The sequence below is a fragment of the Triturus cristatus genome, chromosome 4_1, assembly GCF_964204655.1.
Source record: "Triturus cristatus chromosome 4_1, aTriCri1.1, whole genome shotgun sequence".
In the NCBI taxonomy this organism is placed as follows: Eukaryota; Metazoa; Chordata; class Amphibia; order Caudata; family Salamandridae; genus Triturus; species Triturus cristatus.
The window spans coordinates 1,180,586,004-1,180,605,184 of record NC_140585.1 but is presented as its reverse complement, the minus strand read 5'-3'; the positions used below and the strand labels follow the sequence as shown (position 1 = coordinate 1,180,605,184).

General features: G+C 45.6%; 2 protein-coding genes across 3 annotated transcripts in view; one reads left to right on the top strand and one right to left on the bottom strand.

Annotated features, from left to right (window-relative positions):
- LOC146856308 (NXPE family member 1-like) overlaps nt 1–19,181 on the top strand; it is a 355,569-nt gene that overhangs the window by 9,307 nt on the left and 327,081 nt on the right. Inside the window, exon 1 of one of the 2 annotated variants that reach the window (XM_085654417.1) lies at nt 7,790–7,811. The exons of the other annotated variant lie outside the window; for it this stretch is intronic. The gene's annotated coding sequence lies outside the window, so the exon portion shown is untranslated. Of the gene's footprint in view, nt 1–7,789; nt 7,812–19,181 lie in introns of those variants that run through there. 2 annotated transcript variants of the gene reach the window in all.
- The window catches only part of LOC146856309 (uncharacterized), a 423,335-nt gene that overhangs the window by 206,349 nt on the left and 197,805 nt on the right, over nt 1–19,181 (bottom strand). The window lies entirely within an intron of this gene.

Below are 19,181 nucleotides of genomic sequence, written 5' to 3'. Positions count from 1 at the left end.
TGGCTTTAACTTAATGAAAGGTGAGACCTATTGCATTTTTAATGCTTGTTTGTGTATAGGCACTAGATTGCTAGGATGTCTGCAAGTCAATAAGAAAATGCTATGCAAAGCATTTAGACTGTGACAGATAATCCATTAGCCACTGGTGTTCTTGTACAATGATATGAACTTTTTGTCTACTGTTTTCTCCCACTTTTGTGTTTTATATTGTGAAATTCCATGTGTTTTGTTTGGTTTCCCTTCTTTGACACAGTATAGTTATTCTGTATGTTGTTTACTGTGTATACATAATAATGGACTGTGTTTAGAGAATCAGATGTAAAAGTATTACTGTACAAATATTACAAAATGGACAAAGCATTCCTTCAATTGCCCCACTTAAGATCTTATTTAATTCATGCTGGCCCTTGCACTAGTTTTAACTTAAACATCCAATTTCAGGCACAAATATTTTTAAGTAAGATTGTATCTCTCCACTAAAATCCAAAACCATAAGATGGGCAAATAACTTTCTTTTTCAGAGCCCTCAATATCTTTTTCTAATGGCAGACTTCTTAATCAAGCTTTTAGCACTTTCTTCCTTTTTAACACTGAAGATTCCCCCAACTCTGGGTATGGCCGCAAAAGCTAACATCCTCATGATACTGCTCGTCGTCTCCTGCCAGGCTACTGTGTTGCCATTCTGAAGGTGGGATTTTATCATGCACTTCAGGGAACCCTTGGACACTACTGATATACCATAACAATAATTATTTCTAATCGTTCCCTGCATTTTACACTTATTTTCATTGGCTGTTTTTCAGTTGTGATCTTCCACAAAATTGGTGTAAAATGTTGGCTGGCTCCTTCATATGCCCAGTCCACCATTTATGCTCCGTTTTTATTTCAAACGTGCCACCTCCCATGCCACACAACTCTGTCACCCAATCATCATTTTCCTTTCGGCTCTGAATGGCTAAGAGGATTATGAGCAAGAAGGACATCTTACTAGCCCGCTGTCTTGGTCGCTAGCCCTGGCTACAACATGCAATCCTTATAAATAGGGCTGCCAGTTTTATCGTATTTGCTTTTACATTTCCTTCTGTATTTATTATCCATGTTTGTTTTTGGGGCATTTTGTTGGTATTTATCCATTTTTATTTTTTGTTTTGAGACTAAAAGGAGTCATAAAATTGTATATTTCAACATTTATTTAACTGATAAACATGCACTCATACTTTGATGCCTATTGCATTTTAGCAAATTAAGTATCTAAATATAATAAAAACACTACACCAAAAGGTAAATATTAGCATTATATTATAATACATGTTAAGATATGCCTGTATTTAAGGGAAACGTATCCTGTTTTTACATCCCCGTGGAGGCTATCTGCTTAAAAGTGTGTATGGAATTCATGAAGGACAACAAGGAGTGTCACTCACAAGAAGCACCATTTTCTGTATTTTTACGCTTTCAAAAATACAGACAGGAAATAGATTATTTTCTGTCTGCCTTTATCTGTAAAAATCAGTAAAAACTGGAAGCCTAATTTATAAACCACCACTTAAGCTCCAAAGGGCTATGGCTAATCTCAGATGTGTGAGCTGTATTGGGCAGTTGGTACTTTAACTTAAAGCAAGGTCTTTAAGCATAGACCACGTAAAACTGTAATACCCTTTTCCAGGCCAAATTTTCACACACCAATACATGTATGGGTGCATACTCGAATAACGTGTGCTCAGTTTTTAAATCACACTTGTTGCCATAAATATTACATGATCTTATTACCCAACTCAGTTGCAGTCATTTTGAACAACTTTTGAAGGATGCAATAACTATTCTTGCCAAAAGCAAATGTGGGCCTCTTATTTCATATTACGCCTTGATTTCTGCAGAAATACCATTAAGTAAGAGGGCTTCCTTTATAGCTATATTTTATTTTATGCGTTTTTATATAGTGCGGACTTTACCCGAAGGTGTCAGAGCACTTCACAATAGGTTTTGTTTAACCACAAAAGAGTTGCTCCTAAGGTTTGAGTTATATTGTGAGTGAGGACATCTCACAAAAAGTAACGGACTGGTCTCACACACCACCTGGTGTCATGCTTCATCATTGACCAGTCCTCGCCCTCTTAAACCTTGGTTTGATAGAGGGCGGGCATACACCTGACAGGGATGCACTTCTAAACTAAGTGGTGGCCCGTGTATAAGTGAGGGAGATTAAAAATCATTATAGTTATCCTCATTGTGTTTTTTTTAATGTGACAGGTAACTATATGATGTTTTAAAAGCAGGTGACGGTATGTGGGGGAATTAGTGTCCCCTAACCGTTGTGTTAGAGGTCGACATGTTTCTGCCGTCTTGGCCCAGGAGGGTCAAGGGCATTCATCAGGACCTAAATATGTAAATGGGGGCTCCATTCTTACCAAAAGTGGCAAGAGTGTACCACTAGGCGACTGCTCCCGTTACTCCCCGGGAGCAGTCGCCTAGGATCCACGCAGGAAACTTCCCTTGAGGCAGTTCTGACAAACAGGGGTTTCCCCTCCCCTCCTCCCATGGGGCCAGTAGCTTTGGTTTTTAGGGCTTGAATCTAGGAGCCATTCAATTGTGAAGTGTGACACTGATCACGCCCACACAGTGGTACACTCTTGCCACTTTTGGTAAGAACGGAGCCCCCATTTACATATTTAGGTCCTGATGAATGCCCTTGACCCTCCTGGGCCAAGACGGCAGAAACATGTCGACCTCTAAACACAACGGTTAGGGGACACTAATTCCCCCACATACCGTCACCTGCTTTTAAAACATCATATAGTTACCTGTCACATAAAAAAAAAAACACAATGAGGATAACTATAATGATTTTTAATCTCACTCACTTAAACACGGGCCACCACTTAGTTTAGAAGTGCATCCCTGTCGTCAGGTGTATGCCCGCCCTCTATCAAACCAAGGTTTTAGAGGGCGAGGACTGGTCAATGATAAAGCATGACACCAGGTGGTGTGTGAGACCAGTCCGTTACTTTTTGTGAGATGTCTTCACTCACAATATAACTCAAACCTTATAGTGGTTATCACTTTAGGAGCAGCACTTTTGTGGTTAAACATTAATAGTTGGAGGCTGCTAGCTCCTAAAACACTGCGCCTTTTGTTCCCTCCTCCACACAGTGTGGAACTCATGTGTTTTTGATTTCGCTTCACAATAGGAACAGTAATGATACATGAGGATAAAATTACAAGTGAGCATGTTACAAAAGCAAACGTTACGTTACATGAGGCAATAGTGACAATTGTGCAAACATCAAGAGCAAACAAAATACAAGAGGTAGCAAACGATACGTTGCAAAAGGAAAAAGTGACATGTGTGCAAGTTACAAAAGCATACAAAGCACAAGTAGAGGTCAAATACTGCAATAAATGGCAGACACTCAAAACACTAAAACAAACGTTACGTTACATGAGGCAATGGTGGCAGTTGTGCATGTATCAAAAGCAAACAAAATACAAGAGGTAGCAAACTATATCTCCTGGTAAATGGGCCAGAAAGGAGGACAGCTCAGTGGCAGAAGCCGCCATCTGCAGAGTTCTTGGTGCATCCAAAAGGCGTCTCCTACCATTGCAGGTGAAATGATTCAGGTAGTCAATGTGTCTGTTGCAGAGCAGTGTGTAACTGCTCCTACTGCAGCAGACCCAAGTCTGATTTTCATATGGTTGGTTCCGGTCTGCTGTGGTGCAGCGAGCAAGACGACGGAACAGAGCACAGCTCAAAGTGTCAATTCCCGAAATAAATTCAATGTTTTGTTTTCTTCCTAATGATGGAAGCAGTTGGTACGATTTTTTGCTGGTAACATAAAAACTAGCCCTGGCAGTAGTGCCGCTAACTCGTCAGAAATTCACTCAGTACGAGTTTTGGGGTTATTTCTACAATGATAATTTCCCTTAAGATGAAAATGCGCTTTCTCCTATTGCGTGCACCCGAGCAGGGTATGTAGCTCCTGCGTGAACGAACCTAAGGGCCATATCAGCAACGGGCAGCGATATCGCTGGCCGTGCTTAGCGATAATTTTCTTATCGCTGGCTTTCTCTGCTTTTTATCGCCCTGGTAGCGCGTTATCATCAACGCGCTGCTTCAGGGCGATAAAAATTCCAGAGATAGCGATGTTATCGCCGTTTTGCAGGGAACATCGCTGGTTTCCCAGCGATGTTCCCTGCAAAAGGGTAATAACCTTGCTGATGCGACCCTGTGGTCGTATCAGCATAATCCACAGCCAATGTTAGGGGTGGCTTAGTCAGGATTTTAGCAGACGTTAGTTTTTAGAGAAAACAGCAGTCTGCTAAAATGCAATTCATTGTAAAGACATATATGTATCGTAAACCCTGCATCGCTAACCTTTTTTCAGATAGCAGTTCAGTTTACAAACCCTTTGCTAGGGAAACGACGACAATGTCGTCCATAGTGTACATACAGCTAGTATTTAATGGGTATTATTCAAAATAGAATGTCAACAGAGTGCACAAGGTGCAGACATCCAAACAAGGCACCAGATAGTTTCGGCAGTGCCATTATTATTTTAAATTAGACAGCACCTGAGCGTCAGACCAGAGCTGGTATATATTTATTAGAATTGGTACTTGTTGGCAGTCTCAGCAAAAAAGCTAAACTTTGAATGGGCACTGCGCATTCACTCACTTTTGCATCCTTAAACACTCAGCTATAAAGGATACACATATGGTATACAAACAACATTAGAGCACATTCCTAAAGTTAACGGCCTATTTACATCACTGGAATCCACTGGAAGGGGCACAACCCCCTCATATTGAGTCTACACTGTAATGCCCAAGCAGTGCAAGCTTTACACACCCTGCAGGTGCTGAGTAAAGGCAGCTGACCTTCTCCTACTCCCTCAACCTCTCTTACCCTCCCTCCGCGCAACACAGACAGTGTAGAAAGGACGTGGAAATCTGCCTATTGCAACTGGGATCTATCTACCTACAGACACCTTTTGCTGAGCTGCCTATGGCAAAGGCGTCTAATGCATGACGGCCAACGAGCGAGGCCGGCAAAGAGCCGCCGCCCGAGAGTGAGCCTGGCCGCCCCACCGCCCCTAGGCACTGTATAACGCCGGGCTACGGAGGATGCCTTTTTTTGCTGTAAGGAAAGCTTACCACAGCACTCAGTGCTTGAGGGGACCAGCGAACTGCTGACAATGTTGCAGAGTCTGAAGTAAAAAATACATAAAAAGCTCTCGGCTTTGGCAAAGGCAGCGGTGTGTTTATGATTGCATCGCGCTTTCACTTAAAGTGAAAGCGCGATGCAATTATAAACACACCGATGCCTTTGCCAAAGGAGAATGATCACAAAAAAGTGCTTAGCGGTTAATTAGGAGACACTGTCTCCCGCCGCAAGTAAAAGATCAAATCCCGGTGGGCGGGGCTTAAAGGGGAGACAGGGTGGCAACAGGCGCTGATTGACATGCCTTCAGTGCAATCATTGCACTGCCTTTGGCATAATTCGTGACGCAAAACGAAGCGCACTAATCAAAACTTAAGGCAGAGCTGAGACGAGTCTTCTGGAATTGTTTCGATTCCAAGAAGCCTCGTAAGACGAGACAGCGCATGCGCTGTTTACGTCAGGCTGAGACCTAAAAACTCAGGAAAAACCTACCTGCTCCTCTGACGCACTGGAAACCAAATGGCTTTCAGCGCATCTGATAGCTTTTCATGAAGTTCGCGTGCGTGCTGACGTCATTGGATCGTCAAGGGGGCGGAAATCGGAGATGCCATCCCTATTGGGGGGGCTTACATGGGCAGATCATGGGGGGAGCACCAGCACTTCTCCCATGGGCGGATGCGAGGACGGAATGGTTTTGTCCGCAGCACACGCCCACTTTTGCTGAGGATGGAACCATTTTGTCCTCCGCATGGAACAGTGTAAAGGAAAATGGGGTGAATTTCAAAAAGGAAAATGAAACGTTTTTGTTTCATTTTTTAACGTTCTTGCTACTATTCACAAAGGGGAACAGGTCCCCTGGGAACCTTTTATGGTTTGCCACTGGCTTAGCACCTACTTGAAGAAGGTGGCAAACTGCAATAGTTTTGCAACCGCCTTCCGGTCACAAAACAATCGTACATGCCTCTGCGACTCACTATTAGTAAGGGATGCACTTGGCACACCCCTTCCTAATAGCGACTCGCAAACCATATTTTTCGAGTCAATAATAGGGTACCAACTCGCAAATGGGGCTTTGTGCATTTGAAAAATGCTTTTTTCCGGTCACAAATGGCCCGATTCTGTGAATCCGGCAGTTTGTGAGCAGAAAAAAATCTTTGTACATCTGGCCCTTAGCCCCTTGGATGCTCATGACGGAGCGGTTCCGTCATGAGCATCGGCTGAGCTGTGCTCATGACGGAACCGCTCCGTCATGAGCACAACCCCTGGGGGAAGCGCTGGCGCTCCCCCCCCTGGGGCATCGATCGTGCCCCCACAGAGGGGGATGGCAGCGGAAGAGCTTCCGCTGCCACCCCCGAGCCCCCCCACGCTTCCTGATGACGTCAGCGCGCACAGCGCGCGCCGGCGTCATCAGGAAGCGTTGGGCGCGCTGGAATTCATTTCTTCCAGCGCGTCCAACGGGGAGGGTGAGTGTTTTCTTGCGGTGTTGCGGGTGGGGGGGGGGGGGCGAATTCCAGTGCCTTGAGGCATCGGGGGAGAGGAAAGAGTATTTCCTCTCCCCTGATGTCTCAATGCTGGGCATTCCTGTCCCACGATCGCGCACAGCGTCGCGATCGTGGGACAGGAATGCCCCCACTAGACCCCAGGGATCTATTATTTGGCCATTTTGGGAGCGACCCCTTGGGCAAGGGTCGCTCCCCTGGGGGAGAATATGCGACAGACTTTTCTGCCCCCCCTGGGGGCAGATCGGTCCACTTTCGGTCCGTTTGGGGGCAGAAAAGCCCACTAGCCACCAGGGATTTATTTATTGTTGTATGGGAAGCGACCCCTTGGGCAAGGGTCGCTTCCCTGGGGGCTAATTTTTGGACACACTTTTCTGCCCCCCCTGGGGGCAGATCGGTCCACTTTCGGTCCGTTTCTGCCCCCAGTGGGGGCAGAAAAGCCCACTAGCCACCAGGGATTTATTTATTGTCGTATGGGAAGCGACCCCTTGGGCAAGGGTCGCTTCCCTGGGGGATATTTTTTGAACAGACTTTTCTGCCCCCCCTGGGGGCAGATCGGTCCACTTTCGGTCCGTTTCTGGCCCCGGGGGGGGGGGCAGAAATGCCCACTAGACACCAGGTAAGTAAATAAAAATGGAAGTGACCCCTTTTGCAAGTGTCGCTTCCAGGGGGCAATTTTTATAATATGTATTTGGCCCACCCGCCCAGGGACAGAGTAGCCTTTTTTTTCCTGCTGTTTTCTGCCCCACCTGGCACATAACCCGATTGACCATTTGGGTAGTTACATAGCATGTTGTAATGTTTATTGTTATATTTTTTGTGAATTGCAATAGTAATGTGTTTTTTTTTACTTTTTTGTTCTAGGTGAAGGCTTTTGCTCTTTTCAGTTTGCCGTGTTGTTACTGGTGGTTCTGCTGTTTGTGTAGTTTGGTAAGAGACTCTTTTTTGTACAATGTAAATGTGTTTGATTTCTCTGCATGAATTTTTTTTGCAAATGGTGTAATAATAGCAGTATGTTTGTTTTTTGAGTGTCAAAAACTTTTTGCATTGGTGCTCGATGTGTATTTTGTTGTCTTGTGAGTAATTTGTTTTTTTTTCTTCTTTCTAGTTTGATATCGTTGGGTTTTGCTGTGTCACTGCAGAGTTGGTTTCTGGTGAGTGCAGCTGTCTCTTGTAATTGGATTGTATAGTTTTTGAGTACATTGATCTTTGTGATAAAGGTACACATTTCTTTACTTACTTGGTTTGCACATTGTTGGTTGTTGTTGACTTGTTTGTGCAGCCTTCTATCTTAGTAAGTATAATGGCTAGCCGCAGGATTACTGCTCAGCAGGTTGTTGGTTTGCTGTTTGAGTCTTCCTCTGACCATGGTTCAGAGACTGACTCTGCATCTGAGGGAGAGGAGGCAGGGGACGATTCTGGCAGTGAGTTTTCTCTCCGTATGGGGTAATCGGATGATGAAGATACTCTTAGTGCGGATGAAGTGCCTGTGTTAGAGGAGGAGACTGATGTGCCGATAGTGCGGCAAGAGGCATCTGGGCTGCCGCCTGGGGCTGCAAGGCTTCCCGTTGGTGTAGTGCGGCAAGAGGCTTCTGGGCTGCAGCCTGCGGCTGCAAGGCTTCCCGTTGGTGTAGTGCGGCAAGAGGCATCTGGGCTGCAGGCTGGGGCTGCAAGGCTTCACGTTGGTGTAGTGCGGCAAGAGGCATCTGGGCTGCAGGCTGGGGCTGCAAGGCTTCCCTTTGAAAGTGATGACCTCTGGGTTGCCCCTGGCATGGTGCAGCCGGCATTGCCAGAGTTTACTGGTGTTTCAGAGTCTAGAGTGAATACTGAAAACTTTTTGCCGGTAAATTTTTTTCAGTTGTTTATGGACGATGTGTTTTTGGCAGAGATTGTTGAGCAGACTAATTTGTATGCCGAACAGTTTTTGAGGGACAACAGTGCCAGTCTTAAGCCACACTCTAGAGCTACCCGGTGGACTCCCACAAATGTTGAAGAGATGAAGAAGTTCTTGGGTTTAACTTTTTTGATGGGCTTGCTAAGGAAGCCATCAATGTCTTCATATTGGTCTAGCAGTCCCTTGATGGCAACGTCTATTTTTCCGGCAGTCATGACTCGTGACAGGTATTTGCTTCTGCTTCGGATGATGCACTTTGTTGATAATGGTTTAGCGTTGCCACGAGATCACCCTGACTGTGACCGTCTTTTTAAGATTAGGCCTGTCCTTGATCACTTTGTTGATCGATTTTCTGAGATTTATGCCCCTGGGAAAGAAATTGCAGTGGATGAGTCTTTGGTGGTGTTCAAGGGCCGCTTGGTTTTTAGGCAATACATTCCTAGTAAGAGGGCACGCTATGGAATAAAGCTGTATATGCTGTGTGACAGTAGGACTGGATATGTCTCTAATTTCAGGGTGTACACCGGTAAGGAATCTAGGATTAACCCCCCTGGTTGTCCGTCCACTTTTGGAGTGACTGAGAAAATTGTTTGGGAACTTGGTAGAGGATTTTTTAACAAAGGCCACCATTTATATGTAGATAACTTCTACACTGGTGTGCGGTTGTTCAGGGAATTGGCCAAAGTGGACACTTGCTTGTGGCACAATCCGCTCTAACCGTAAAGGTTTCCCGACAGAACTGATTTGTCAAAAGCTTGGGCGGGGACAGTGCAGTGCGTTGCGTTGCCAGGAGCTTCTTGCTGTGAAGTTTACAGACAGGAGAGATGTCTACATGCTGACTACCATCCATGATGAAAGCACTACACCTGTGACTGTTTGGGGTCAGGTCGCTGAAGCGCGCAAACCTGTGTGCATTTTAGACTATAATAGGCACATGGGTGGTGTTGACAGAGTAGATCAGAGGTTGGAACCTTACACTGCTCTTCGTAAGGCTTACATTTGGTACAAGAAGTTGGCTATCCATCTTTTCCACTTGGCAATGTTTAATGCTTCTGTTGTGTTCCAGGATTCTTGCCCTGAGTCAAAGATGACTTTTGCTAAGTTTCAGGAGTCTGTAATTGGCAGCCTTGTTGTAGTGGAACAGGCAAGTGTTCCTAGAGTTGGAGTGGTGGAGGATGTTGCTAGATTGAAAGAACGCCACTTTCCAGATCACATTCCTCCCACACCCGCAAAAGATTTTCCCAGTAGGAGATGTAGAGTCTGTTGGCGAAGAGGTTCGCGGAAGGAGAGTTGTATGTACTGCCCCGGCTGTCCTTCTCATCCTGCACTGTGTCTCCCTGCTTGTTTTAGAGCGTACAACACGCGAAAAAATTTTTGGGAGCATTCATGAGTGGTAAAGTGAACTGCCTGGTCTGTATTCTTTGGATAATTTGATTCTGTTTCAAGGTTGGTGTTAGTGCAATGTATTTAGTTGCTGATTTTCTGTTAGAAGATTTGTATCTATTTGCGATTTTGTTTTTGTTTTTATTTTTTTCTAAAAAAATCCTAAATGTGATGGCGGTGTATGTAGGCTTGCGCTTGGCTGTTGGTGTGTGTGGACTGGCACTTGGTTGGTGGTGTGCGTGGAATGGTGCTTGGCTGGCGGTGTGCGTGGTCTGGCGGTGTGCATGGACTGGTGGTGTGCGTGGACTGGTGCGTGGCTGGTGGTGTGCGTGGAATGGTGCTTGGCTGGCGGTGTGCGTGGAATGGCGCTTGGCTGGCGGTGTGCGTGGACTGGTACTTGGCTGGCGGTGTGCGTGGACTGGTGGTGTGTGTGGACTGGTGCTTGGCTGGTGGTGTCCGTGGACTGGAGCTTGGCTGGTGGTGTGCGTGGACTGGAGCTTGGCTGGCGGTGTACGTGGAATCGTGCTTGGCCGGTGGTGTGTGCGGACTGGTGCTTGGCTGGTGGTGTCCGTGGACTGGAGCTTGGCTGGCGGTGTGCGTGGATTGGCGACTGGCTGCCGGTGTGCCTGGACTGGCGATTGGCTGGCGGTGTGCCTGGACTGGCGATTGGCTAGCGGTGTGCGTGGACTGGTGTTTGCCTAGCGGTGTGTGTGGACTGGTGCTCGGCTGGCTGTGTGTGAGTAGTGACTTTCTGCTGGTCACTACACACACTGCTAGCTGAGTGCCACTCCACGCAATCCATCAGCCTGTGTACTTGCTGTGTCTGGATTGTGGGCGTGTGAAAGTGATGGGCCCTTGAATGGCGCTGTGTGCTGGTGTGAGTTTTGTTATGTGATGGGCCCGCGGCTGGCGGTGTGAATGGTTTTGTATGTCTCACACGTATGAAAGGTGGATGAATGGCCTGTAAAGAGGTTGGTGCCTTGTCGTGGCTTTACAGCTCACGAGCTGTGAGTCAATGGTTCAGTTTCTTGCCCTTTCAATTATTACCAGTGCATTTCATTTCTGTGAAATCACTTGCTAATACAATTGTATCTACTGAACCATCACTCACCCTCGTGCCAAATCCAACCAGTATGTGTGTGTGCTTGCGGATTAGATGGCTGTGCAGTAATATTTGTCTTTCTGAAGCAGGGTGTACCTTGTCCCTTTTTGGTGAATTTTGTAATGTGTTGCTTTTTTGCCTGGTGGTGCGAATGGTCTTGTTTGTATCACGTATGAAAGGTGTGTGAATGGCCTGAAAAAAGGGTTGGTGCCCTGACGTGGCTTTACAGCTCACGAGCTGCGAGTCATTGGTTTGGTTTTTTGTGAATTTAATTATTGACAATGCATTTCATTTTTGTGAAATCTCTTGTTAATAAAATTTAATACACTGAACCATGACTCGCCCTCGTGCCAAATCCAACCAGTATGTGTGTGTGTTTGAGGAATAGATGGTTGTGCAGGAATCTTTGTCTTTAGTTTCTCTGCCAAGTTACACTTTCCATGCAAGAATAACCCGCCAACTGTAGATATTGTCGGAAACCCATGGGAGTTCATGGTGATGTCTCTATTGTGAATTACAAAAAATGTTTTATCCCCAATGTCCTGCAAACCTCAAAATGTCTGCCACATTTTCTTTGCAATATTATTCCAAAATTCTCACGCTGTAGGAACAATAGATAATCTGGTTTTGCAAGGGGGGTCACTTTGGTTTTTGGCCCGGTGCTCGGCGGCCATCTAGGGAAACCTACCAAACCCATGCATTTCTGAAAACTAGACACCCGGCGGCTTCCAGGGAGGTATTGCTTGCGTGGATCCCCCAACGTTTCCTTACCCAGAATCCCCTGCAAACCTCATTTTTTGCTGAAAAAATCACTTTTTTCACACATTTTGGGGTCGGAAAGTAGTGGCATCACCGGGCTCACACCAATTTACCACCACCCAGCGTTCCCCCAGGTCTCCCGGTAAAAATGGTGCCTCACTTGTGTGGGAGGCCCAAGTACCCGCGGCAGGCAAGGGCCCAAAACGTAGTGATGGGACATTTGGGATAGGCAATGTTGATGTCGCCTCACTACGTTTTGGGCCCTTGCCTGCCGCGGGTACTTGGGCCTCCCACACAAGTGAGGCACCATTTTTACCGGGAGACCTGGGGGAACGCTGGGTGGTGGTAAATTTGTGTGAGCCCGGTGATGCCACTACTTTCCCACCCCAAAATGTGTGAAAAAAGTGATTTTTTTCAGCAAAAATTGAGGTTTGCAGGGGATTCTGGGTAAGGAAACGTTGGGGGATCCACGCAAGCCATACCTCCCTGGAAGCGGCCGGGTGTCTAGTTTTCAGAAATGCGTGGGTTTGATAGGTTTTCCTAGGTGCCGGCAGGGCTAGGGTTCAAAATCTACAGCTAGTCACTTTGCCAAAAAAAGGGTCATTTTTCACTGCAAAACCACGTTGCGTTTTGCGCCGTTTCCTGTCGCGGGCACTAGGCCGACCCGCACAAGTGAGGTACCATTTTTCTCGTAGGACTTTGGGGAATGCGGGGTGGGTGGAAATTTGTGGATCCACGCAGATTCCAGAACTTTCCATCACAGAAATGTGGGGAAAATGTGTTTTGTTTATCAATTTTTTACGTTTGCAAGGGATTCTGGGTAACAGACCATGGTGGGAGGCAGTCAAGTCACCCCATCCTGGATTCCCCTGGGTGTCTAGTTTTCAAAAATGTATAGGTTTGCTAGGTTTCCCTAGGTGCCGGCAGGGCTAGGGTTCAAAATCTACAGCTAGTCACTTTGCCAAAAAAAGGGTCATTTTTCACTGCAAAACCACGTTGCGTTTTGCGCCGTTTCCTGTCGCGGGCACTAGGCCGACACGCACAAGTGAGGTACCATTTTTCTCGTAGGACTTTGGGGAACGCGGGGTGGGTGGAAATTTGTGGATCCACGCAGATTCCAGAACTTTCCATCACAGAAATGTGGGGAAAATGTGTTTTTTTTGTCAATTGTTTACGTTTGCAAGGGATTCTGGGTAACAGACCATGGTGGGAGGCAGTCAAGTCACCCCATCCTGGATTCCCCTGGGTGTCTAGTTTTCAAAAATGTATAGGTTTACTAGGTTTCCCTAGGTGCCGGCAGGGCTAGGGTTCAAAATCTACAGCTAGTCACTTTGCCAAAAAAAAGGGTCATTTTTCACTGCAAAACCACGTTGCGTTTTGCGCCGTTTCCTGTCGCGGGCACTAGGCCGACCCGCACAAGTGAGGTACCATTTTTCTTGTAGGACTTTGGGGAACGCGGGGTGGGTGGAAATTTGTGGATCCACGCAGATTCCAGAACTTTCCATCACAGAAATGTGGGGAAAATGTGTTTTTTTTTGTCAATTGTTTACGTTTGCAAGGGATTCTGGGTAACAGACCATGGTGGGAGGCAGTCAAGTCACCCCATCCTGGATTCCCCTGGGTGTCTAGTTTTCAAAAATGTATAGGTTTACTAGGTTTCCCTAGGTGCCGGCAGGGCTAGGGTTCAAAATCTACAGCTAGTCACTTTGCCAAAAAAAGGGTCATTTTTCACTGCAAAACCACATTGCGTTTTGCGCCGTTTCCTGTCGCGGGCACTAGGCCGACCCGCACAAGTGAGGTACCATTTTTCTCGTAGGACTTTGGGGAACGCGGGGTGGGTGGAAATTTGTGGATCCACGCAGATTCCAGAACTTTCCATCACAGAAATGTGGGGAAAATGTGTTTTTTTTTTTGTCAATTTTTTACGTTTGCAAGGGATTCTGGGTAACAGACCATGGTGGGAGGCAGTCAAGTCACCCCATCCTGGATTCCCCTGGGTGTCTAGTTTTCAAAAATGTATAGGTTTGCTAGGTTTCCCTAGGTGCCGGCAGGGCTAGGGTTCAAAAACTACAGCTAGACTCTTCGCAAATAAAGTGTAAATTTTCAGTGTGAAAATGTGGTGCGTTCACCTTAGGTTTTGAGCCACTTCCTGTCGTGGGCACTATGCCTACCCTCACAAGTGAGGTACCATTTTTATCGGGAGACTTAGGGTAGTTCAGATTTGTAAAGGAACTGTTATTACCTATTGATTTTTGATGCATTTCTCCCTTCCAAATGAAAGACATTGTGTAAAAAAAAAGTCATTTTGAAAAATGACCAATAATTGTCATGCAAATATGAGTATTCCCAATTCCGAAAATGTGCAAATATGCACTGTTTCTAAACTCTGTAATTTGTTCCCATTTCAGAAATACATAGGTGCCTTTCATACCGATTTTTCCATGTATACATTTTCCCACAATAATTGCTATATACCCGGAACAAAAAAAGAAAACATTACAAAATGCTGCTCAGTTTTCTACTCTGGATTCGTTGGGCTCTTGGTGAACCTACAAGTCCTATATGTCCCCACAACCAGGAAGGTCCACCGGATGTAACGGTACATTGCTTTCAAAGAGATGTCCTAATTCGAAGAAGTTACAGGTGAAAACGTTGACTCAAAATGCTGCTTTTTTCAACAAATTTTTAATTTTTCCTATATTTACCTGTACGTTTCTATAAAGAAACCTTGAGGGATCTACACAAATGACCCCTTGCTGAATTCAGAATTTTGTCTACTTTTCAAAAATGTATAGCTTTCCAGGATCCATTATTGTTTTTGTACCCATTTCTACCGTTAACTGGAAGGAGGTTGAAAGCACAAAAAATAGCAAAAATAGGGTATGTCCCAGAAAAATGCCAAAACTGTGTAAAAAATGTTGGTTTTCTAACAAAATTCTGTCATTCCCTAAAAGCTGGAGAAATGGTGATTTCAGCCCCACAAATCCTTTTTTGATACCATTTGCAGAGAAAAACCCAGAAGCTTTCATTTGCAGCCAGTTTTTCCAATTTTTCACAAAAAAAACAAAATGTTGCTGTATTTTGACTAATTTCTGGGAACCCTGTAGGAGAATCCACAAACCCTGGGTACCTTTAGAATCCCCAAGATGTTGGAAGAAAAGGACGCAAATTTGGCATGGATACCTAATGTGGTCAAAAAGTTACAGGGGCCTAAGCGCGCACTACCCCAAATAGCCCAAAAAAGGCTTAGCACAGGAGGGGAAAAGGCCTAGCAGCGAAGGGGTTAAAGTGATGTGGCATATTGGGTAACTTGTATACTTTGCATGCCCCTTACTGTAAATCTAGAGACAGAAGGCAACTCCTGTGTGACCAGAAACCTGGCCTGAAAGCCTAGCATACACTACATTGTGTGATCTTGGGCAAACATCTTTGAATCACTGTAACTCATTGTCCTTAAATCCAGATTTGTCAACGCCTACAGGTAGAACAGCAAGCAGTCTTTCACACAAAAATAAGTTTTTTTTTCCAAATTGAAGCAGCCTTGTCCTATTTTCACGTAATGTATTCGATTTCCACGCTAGGTCTTTACATGGCTAAGCTCGTGCCGTGGCTGTGAGTGTCAAGTCAGACCAATGGCCGAGCTCCGAGTCGCGCTTCTTCGTTGAAATGGATGTGTTGCTTCAGAACGTGCGTTTTTGGAAAGCGCGCTCTTTTCTCCCGACTCCTGCTGTTGCAGTGTCTCGTGTCAGAGGTCTGCCCCCCGTCCTTGCCACTCTGTCTCCGGCGCAGGACTCGAGGCCACCCACACAGCGTCTGCTCATAGACCGTCCGCTTCCAGGTGAGGGTCTCGCGCAAATGTGCCGGGAAGTCGTGCGGGGACAGGAGAGCAGGAAATCAGGGCCTTTGTTTACAGCTATACAGGCAGGGCTACTTTTAAATGGAAGTCAGGAGCGGTGTGAGGTCTGGGTGTGAATAATTAATATTATTTCATATGTTTGCTTTTACGTGCGTGGGTCTTCGTTTGCATGACTGAAACAGATTCGGCAAAAGTAGGGTAAGGTGAACCATAGCCCTTGCACTTAGTACTGAATGGTGTGGCTCATCGGTGCGTTCCACATCACTGAAAGCATCCACCAGCCCTACTGTTCACTGGTTATACGGGTCCTAGTTATAGGTTCTCTAATTCTGGTAGGGTTATGTCCCTTGTGTTGACGTTTACATTGTCCTTGTGATACATTTGCAGATTTGTATCACAATTGTGAGTTTGTGAGCAAAAAATGTTTTTACTGGTGTCTCCCTGCACAAGATCAAAAACAGAAGGTAGAGCAAGAGACCGTGGATCCGTTTTCCACCAACTTCTTTTTGCACTTGAATATTGCCCCTATGGGGACAGGAACTTCATGAGGAGTCGTGGTACCTCCCATCAAATACTGTAGAAAAGTCCTTGTTCATAGGGCATGCTGTGCAAGAGCATTCTATGTATAGCACCTTCATTCAGCAGTGGAAACACCCCTTCTTGATACAACAGGTACAGCAGAAACAGTGCAATGTTCCCTCCTTCAGAGGACAGATATAGGCTGGGACGCAGTAGCACAAGCTTCAGCCATCACAGGACACGTGCAAAAATCGGGCAACAGAAGTCTAAGATTTGCTTTCTCACAGAATTGGTACAGGAGGGCAGTAGCTAAAGAAGTATCCCACTCTCACGGAAGGCAGCAAGTGCAGTCTTCCATTCCCAAAACAGATCCAGCAGGGCAGACTAGTACCAGCATCCACAGGTCACAGAACATGCACAGTTAAGGAATGAGTCACATGCAGGCTGCGCAGGAGCGGCTCGTGCAGTTAAGAGCGGTGGGGCGGGTGGGGAGTCTACAGACAGCGACGAGGCAAAGTTAACGGGAAAAAAACAAAACCACTTACCTTGCTCTCTTCTTTTTTTTAACGGTAACTTTAATTTGTCATCTGTCGAACCCCCCACCCCAATGTTCTTACCTGCACGGGCCGCGCTTGGGCTGGAGACAGCTCTCTGGACCGGTTTCTTAACACACTGAGGGCAATGAGGGCTGTGTGACAATCCAATGTATAGGCGGATGACTTGGTGTATATACGAGTTGTGACACCGTTCTCAGGTGATATTTCATGTCCGCATTCTAAAAGTCCTACATTTTCCACATATTGAGAAGTAGCCATTACCTAGTAGCTCATTGTTATGTGGAGCAGCTAGTCACAGTCTAAATAACTATGCTCCAGTCAAGTACACAGGTAACAACCTCTTCACAGTGATTTCCGCCATAGGTTGGGACCTCGTAGCACTAAAAGCACACACGTTACTATTCCCCACTGCACCAACCAGTATCCAATTCTATGACTATCTGGTTACACACATAGACATCTACAGTGATCACATTACCCAACAGAGGTTTCATAGTGTAACATAATGCATTTCCCACTCATTAGTTTCATTTGCATTTGTTTTTTATTTAAGGTGTGTTATTTTATATGTAGTTACCTGAAGATCAGAGCCCAACTCAATATTTACAGAATATTTTGTTGTTTTTAGCCACGCCTTTGTACCTCCTTCCCATGCTCAATGACCCCAATGCCATTGCACTCAGGGTCCCATTTCCCATATGTTTTAAATGCACTTCAACCACTGCGTAAACCATTGACCGTGAGACTCACAATTGATATAGGTAACAGAAACAACGCAATCTTCCCTCTTCAAGAGATTCCCCCCACCCCAGCAATGCCAACCCCAATGGAAGGTAAACGTGCACAAATCGATCAGACTATGAAACTACATAAGGGAGACCTAAAGGTGGGACAGCAAGCAGTGGAGAAGGAGTTTAAAATCCACTCTGAGTCCTTAAACCAACCATCCACATGAGTGGCTGGTTTCACAACTATATTGCCTGTTGTCCTGCTCATGCATGTGTGCGGAGAAATGAGGTCTGCTAGTTCTTTAAGTGGGCCAAGGTTCACTGGTTCTCAGACCCGGAAGTAATTAAAAATGGACATTGAAACAGGTCCTTATCAGGCCTTATATTCCTGTCATTAATGTTCATGGCAAAACACTGGTCGATTTCTGAATAATAAATGTAACAACCTTTGGCAAAGCCAATAGGTCTTGCCTTTGAGACCCATTGGCTTTGCCAGTGGTTATTACGACAATGCATTGCGTTCCTGATGCTCTGCAGGGTGGTGATATAAAAAATAAGCCTTTGACGCTACTGCTGCATAATTTTGCAAGCACGCACAGCATACATATGTGTGCCTACAAAATGACACCGGGATTTATTTTTCAATTTAGTTACCAATCCTTGTTGGATCAGTAACTAAAACAGTGGCGTAGCAAGCGGGGACATTCTGCTCCGTGTGGCACGAGTTTTGGAGGTGGTGGCCTCCACTCCCCTGCTATTTTATGCGGCCACCCCGGCAACGCAAAAGTTGTTGCCGGGCGGCAAAAGCAGTGACCGCCATGGGCGGCACAGGGGCTAGCTACGCCACTGAACTAAAAAGAAAACAAAACATGTAAAATTATTTATTTATTGTACGTGGGCGGAAGACAGAAGCAACATGTAGGACATTGGGGTTTAAAAGCAACAAAAAGGGACGAAAGCAACAAGGTGGAAGTATTAAGATGAAAAGTTGGTGGAAAGCAATGAGGAGAAGCGCATGGGCAAGTGCAAAAGGGAGGGGGCAGGGAGAAGCACTCGGGTGACAGCACAACACAGTGCAAGGGAAGAGAAGTACACAAGGGTGACAGCTTGAAAAACACATACACTTTCATGGAGTGTGTAACACAAGAAATGAATGAATTGATGATGACATGGGCTATAAGCAAGGCCGCTGGAATTATTTGGCAGGGGAGCACCAAATTATGCAGCAGGGTTGAATAAAGTATGCGAAAAAAGGAAATTGTATGGCATAATACAGCACATTTTTTAAAAGTATTACTTCATTATTACACATGGTAATACTGTCTGTGCAAAAATATCTCATTACCTCATTAGTACCAGTTTAACAACCAAATGCAGATTTAAGTCACTGAAAGGTGACCAGTTAACCTTTGCAAAGGGCCATCCTCTGCATACAAACATGTTTTCACATTTTTAGTAACTTTAGATTTTTGAGGTACAACATTTTTTTTTTGCTAAAGTCTGCAGATTATTAGGGGTGGGCGGAATTGGCGGAAGGCACTTCCGCCAATTCTCGCGAGAATGCAAGCAATTTCCGCGATCACGCGATATTTCCGTGATCGCGGAAATTGGTGCTTCCGGCCTGCCGCCCGCTACAGTTTGTGTACGTTGCCAGCCACGGCGCCGACGTCCCTGGGGTCCCTCGAGTCAGCTGTCCATCGTAGTGGGGGAAAGGGCGGAAGACGTT